This window comes from Chelonoidis abingdonii, chromosome 2, assembly GCF_003597395.2.
Source record: "Chelonoidis abingdonii isolate Lonesome George chromosome 2, CheloAbing_2.0, whole genome shotgun sequence".
Taxonomy (NCBI): Eukaryota; Metazoa; Chordata; order Testudines; family Testudinidae; genus Chelonoidis; species Chelonoidis abingdonii.
In genome coordinates, this window is record NC_133770.1 from 165,562,807 (window position 1) to 165,568,613 (window position 5,807).

Sequence of the window (5,807 nt, forward strand, 5' to 3'; positions counted from 1 at the left end):
AAGGCAGTTTGGGTGAAAGTAACTGTGAAATGAGAGATGTCATGCTTCAAAGGAAAGAACGGAGTGAGAGCAGCAACAGCAGGACAGTGGACTTCGGAAAAGCTGACTTTAACAGACTCAGAGAACTGGCATGCAGGATCCCATGGGAAGAAACTCTAAGGCATAAAGGAGTTCAGGAAAACCAACAGTTTCGCAAGGAGACCATATTAAAGGCACAACTGCAAACAGTCCCAATGCAAAGGAAAGACAGGAAGAATAGTCAAAGGCCAATATGGCTCCATCTGGAGCTTTTTAATGACCTGAAAAGCAAAAGGGAATCCTACAAAAAGTATAAACCTGCATGAATTGCTAAGGAGGAGCCCAAAAAAGAGCACAAGCTTCTATGGACACAGTCAACACGGCTAGGGCACAAAATGAGTCATGTATAGGAAGGGACATAAAATGCAGTAAGAAGAGGCTCTTTATACATTAGAAGCGAGAGCAAGACAAGAGGTCCTCTACTTAGCCAGGAAGGGGAGATGATGACTGATGATATGAAGAAGGCTGAGATAGTCAGTGCCTATTTTGCTTCAATCTTCACTAAAAAGGTTAATGGTGGCCAGATACTCAAAGCAATTAATATTAAAAACAAGGCGAAAGGAATGCAAGCCAAACTAGGGGAAAGAACAGGTTTAAAAATATTTAGATAAGTTAGATGTATTGAAGTTGGCGGAGCCTGATGAAAGTCGTCTGGGGTACTTATGGAACAAACTCAGAATCATTAGAATCTTTGAGAACTGCTGGAGGACAGCTGAGGTCCCAGGGAACTGGGGGAAGGGAAAACACAGTACATCTCTTTAAAAAGGGGAACAAAGAGGATGTGGGGAACTGTAGCCCAGTCAGCCTAACTTCAGTGCCTGGAAAGATACTGAAACAAATCATTAAACAGTCAATGTATAAGCACCTAGAGGATAACAGAGTTATAAGGAATTTGTCAAGAGCAAATCACGTCAAACCAACCTTATTTCCTTCTTTGACAGGGTTACTGGCTGAGTGGATGGGGGGAAGCCGTAAATATGAGATACTTTGATTTTAGTAAGGTTTTTGACACAATGCCATATGATATTCTCATAAGCAAACCAGGGGAAAGTGGTCTAGATTAAATTACTATAAGGTGGGTGCACAAGTGGTGGAAAACACATGGTCAAAGAGCTGTTATCAATGGTTTGCTGGCAAACTGGAAGTGCCTCTAGTGAGGTCTCACAGGGGCCTGTCCTGGGTCCAGTACTATTCAATATTTTCATTAATGACTTGGCTAATGGAGTAAAATTTGCAGATGACACCAAAATGAGAGGGGTTGCAAGCACTTTGGAGGACAGGATTAGAATTCAATTACCTTGGCAAATTAGAGAATTGGTCTGAATGCAAAAAGAGGAAATGCAATGAAGATAAGTGTGAAGGAGGGAAGGAAGGAAAAATCAAATGCAAAACTACAAAGTGGGAGATACTTGGCTAGGTGGTAATACTGCTGAAAAGGATCTGAGGGTTATAGTAGAAGACAAATGGAAGATGAGTCAACAATGTGATGCAGTTGCAAAAAAGGTTGATATTCTAGGGTTTATTACCAGGAGTCTCATATATAGGACACAAGAGGTAATTGGTGCTGGTGAGGCCTCCGCTGGAATACTATGTCCAATTCTGGGCACCACACTTTAGGAAAGATGTGGATAAATTGGAAAGAGCCCATAGAAGAGCAACAACAATGATATAAGATTTAGAAAACCTGACTTGTGAGGAAAGGTTAAAAAACTGAGCATGTTTAGTCTTGAGAAAAGAAAACAGAGGGGACCTGGTAACCGCCTTCAAATATGTTAAGGGTTGTTGTTATACAGAGGACAATGATCAATTGTTCTCCATGTCCACTGAAGGTCGGACAAGAAGTAATGGGGTTAATCTGCAGCAAGGGGAATTGAAGTTGATATTAGGAAAAACTTTCTAACTCTAAGGACAGTTAAGCTCTGGAACAGGCTTTCAAGGGAGGTTGTGGAATCCCTGTCGCAGGTGATGTTTAACAACAGGTTGGACAAACAGCTGTCAGGGATGGTCTGGGTTTACTTGGTCCTGCCTCAGCACAGGGGGGTGGACTTGATGACTTCTTGAGGTCCCTTTCAGCCCTACAGTTCTATGATTCTGTGCTATTCTTATTCATCTGTGTCCACAACCAATTGTCTTAGTAATATCAATCCATAACCATCTCAGAGCTGACTCTGGTATACTTCATTCTGAAAATATACTGACCCTCAACATAGTAAAAATAATGGGCCTGACTTTCAAAATCGCTCAGCATCCAGCAGCCCCCATTGAGAACAATAAAGAGCTCCCCAGACAAACACACACACCCCTAGTGGGAACAATGGGAGCTGCTGGGTGCTAAGCAATTTTGAAAATCTTGCCTGTCATAAACAGATAGCTAAGGATTAATGTTTCTTTTACCTGTAAAGGGTTAACAAAGGGAAACCAACACTGACCGAGGAGCAAAAGCAGGAAACGGATTTTATCAAAGTCAGGGAGGGAAGTTTTGGATGGGTTCTTTATCTGTTCTACGTGTCTCTCGGCTCTGAGAGTGATCTCTCTATCTCAGACTTTCTAATCTTGTTTCCAAGTTGTGAGTACAAGTAGAAAAAACAATAGCTATATGGTTTTTTTTGTATTTACATTTTAGTGCTGGAAATCGATTTTAATTGTATTTTTTTTGAATAAGGGTTATCAGTTTCTTTAAGCCTAACACCTGTATATGTCACTTAATACAGAGACCATTTTAATGTTTTTTCTTTCTTTAATATAAGCTTTCTTTTTAAGACTGTTGATTTTTTCCTATGGGCTCAAGGGATTGAGCCTGAAGCTCACCAGGAATGGGAGGGAAAAGAAGGAGGGGGAAGTTAATTGGTATCGCTTTGTAATCAAGGAGTCTTAAGTACAGTAATCTTCCATGGTCCGGGAGGAATGCTGGGAGAGTTAAAGAGGAGAAGGAAGTGGGTTATTTCCCTTTGTGGTGAGAGATCAGGAGTCATCTGAGTCTTGGTGTCCCCAGGGAAGGTTGGGGAGACTAGAGTGGCGGATGAAATCCTGTCTGTCGCAGCGATATCAGATCTAAGCTAGGTAATAAGCTTGGAGGTTTCATGCGAGCATCTTATGTTATCTGAACTCTAAGGTTCAATTGAGTAGGAAAGCATGAATGGTGGCAGCGGTTGGATAAAGATAAGAATCAGAAAGCAGTAGGAATAATATTTTCTTTTCTCTGCTAGGGCTTTTAAGACAGATGAGAAAGGTTCTGGTTTTAAAGGGCCAGAGAAAAAAAAAAAGTTTCTGTTTCTCTCAGTATGCTCAGTTGGTTGCATATTAACAAGGGAACATTAAGGTACAAAAGCTTGTAAACATAGAACTCCGTTGGAGTCAATACCAGCCAAACACCATGCAATAAAGTGTTTTTTTCGGTTTAATTTACATGTCAAAAGATTAGTAGAAAAGTAAAAAATGCCCTGTGCTTAGCAAACCTTAGGAAACAGAGAGCCAGCAGTTCAGAAATAATACAGCAAGGGCACCCCAACAACAAGAAACAGGAAACGATGACTTCCATAGGAAGATACAAATCAAAGACACAGAGCAACAGCACAATGGAAAAAAAGAAAAGATAGGTCAAATGGAAAGAAAGGAAGGAAAAATCAAATATTGGCGCCCATAGAAAGCAACAAGAAGAAAAATTCAGCTCACCAAAGAAAACAAAAGAAGAAAAGGTTGGCCCACAAAGAAAACAAGAAGAAGAGTGCCACAGAAGAACCAAGAAGAAGATGATGCACGCACAGAGACAGATAGAATGCAGAGGGAGAAACACAACAAGAAAGTTAAGAGAGGGAAAACGAGAAAGCATAATTGGAAGTAGAACAGGCTAAGCAAACAGAACCCAGCCTCCTAACAACCCTTTCGGCCAATTAATGATTCCACAGTCACAAGAAATTTCCACCTACAAGCGGTGATGGCATGAGGCCTTCTTAGAAATTAATTGAAAGAGCTGCCTTGGGTACAGCATCTCTGAAGACCAGTACATGGTAGAGCTGAGGTCACAGCTCAGTGGATTTCCCATCATGATAATACATGGCACAAACCCGAACTAACCTACTAACCTTCATATGTCCTTGCAAAATGCACGTTTTACAGATGGGGAAACTGAGGCAATAAACAGTTAAGTGGCTTGCCCAGAGTTACAAAAGGGTCATTCAGAGTCAGCATTAGAACTCAGGAGTTCCTACAGCCTAGTCCTGTGAGTGGACCACTCAACTGCCATTCACACACAGAATACACAGGTAGGCTGGATTCTGCCCTCTTTACACATGCCCCCAATCCACATGAAATGCTATTGAACACACACATCCCTCGCCATGTCTAATTTGGGGTCTGAGCCATGGGTAGCTAATGCCAATGCTTTTATAAAGTAAGTGCATAATTGCCATTTTTCAAAGCAGGGAGAGCTTGTGCTAAAGGATCCAGAAATCAAAGGAAGCCCTAAATAATGAAGGAGCTCATCCGCATAGTGCATCGCAAATGCAAATCACCCTGGTGTCCTGGGATTTTTCACTTAGACTATTGGCAACACCATCAGTTTATCAGGTTCATAATTAATGTTCAGCTGAGATCTGCATGCCAGCAATGGGCTATCAGGTCACAGAGCATATCCACACAGCCTTCATTGCAGGCAGGTCTGAGGCCAGCCAGATGCTTGGAGTCTGACAGCAGTTATTCTCAGCCTGATGCCTGTGGATTGCTAGAATCACTTGCTTTTACTGCTTCTTGCCCAAAGGCCCTCTTCCTGCAAGACAGAATACACTAGCCTCCTATCTAAGCATGTCATCTTTATTCTTTCCCTACTCCCACCCTGTACTCTATGCCCCTGCTGTCCTGGTTTTTACCTTGATTCTATGCTGTGTATGGCAGGACAGCTGGCATTATTTATATGTGAGGTCTGTTCTCATTAGATATTACTGGAATTTGTAACGCTGGTAGTGGTCCTACGTGAGATCAGACCCCATTGTGCTAGCTTGCTGTATATATACTTAGTGAGAGACAGTCCCTGCCCCCAAATGAGTCACAGTCTAAATAGACAAGACTGAGAGAATTGAAGGATTATCACCCCTATTTTACACGAGGGGAGCTGAGGCACGGATAGATTTGCCCAAGGTTGTGTGTGTGTGTGTGTCACACACACAGAGAAAGGGAGAGAGAGGGATAGAGCACTATCATAGTTCAGGGGAGCAGTGAGCACTGCAATCTTTGGTGCTTCTCCAAACCAAACCCCAAGCACTGAACCATTGTGGTTCCCCTGTCATGGATTGGTAATGGCTGCTTTAAACCATGGTTATCAAGGGGCTTTACAACAAACAATTTGTTCCTAGAACCAAAGTGTCTAGGGAAACGTTGGGAAAGGCCTATCACGTAACAGGTGCTACCACAAATAAAGAATGTAAAAGGGGGTGGGAGGGAATCCCCCAACTCTGCAGCAAGTGTGTCATAGCTTTCCTACTCAGATCTGAACCTTAGAGTTCAGAACATAAGATGCTAGCATGAAACCTCCAAGCTTAATTACCAGCTTAGATCTGATATCGCTGCTATTTACAAGTGTTGCTATTAATCCACAACGCTCAATATCGGTCACATCCCCTTAATGTACAATAACCAAATCGTGTTTTCCATTCCACCATTAAAACAATAGCTAAGTGGTTAATGTTTTTTTGCCTGTAAAAAAAGAAACATAAAAAATATTCTCTGTATCAAGG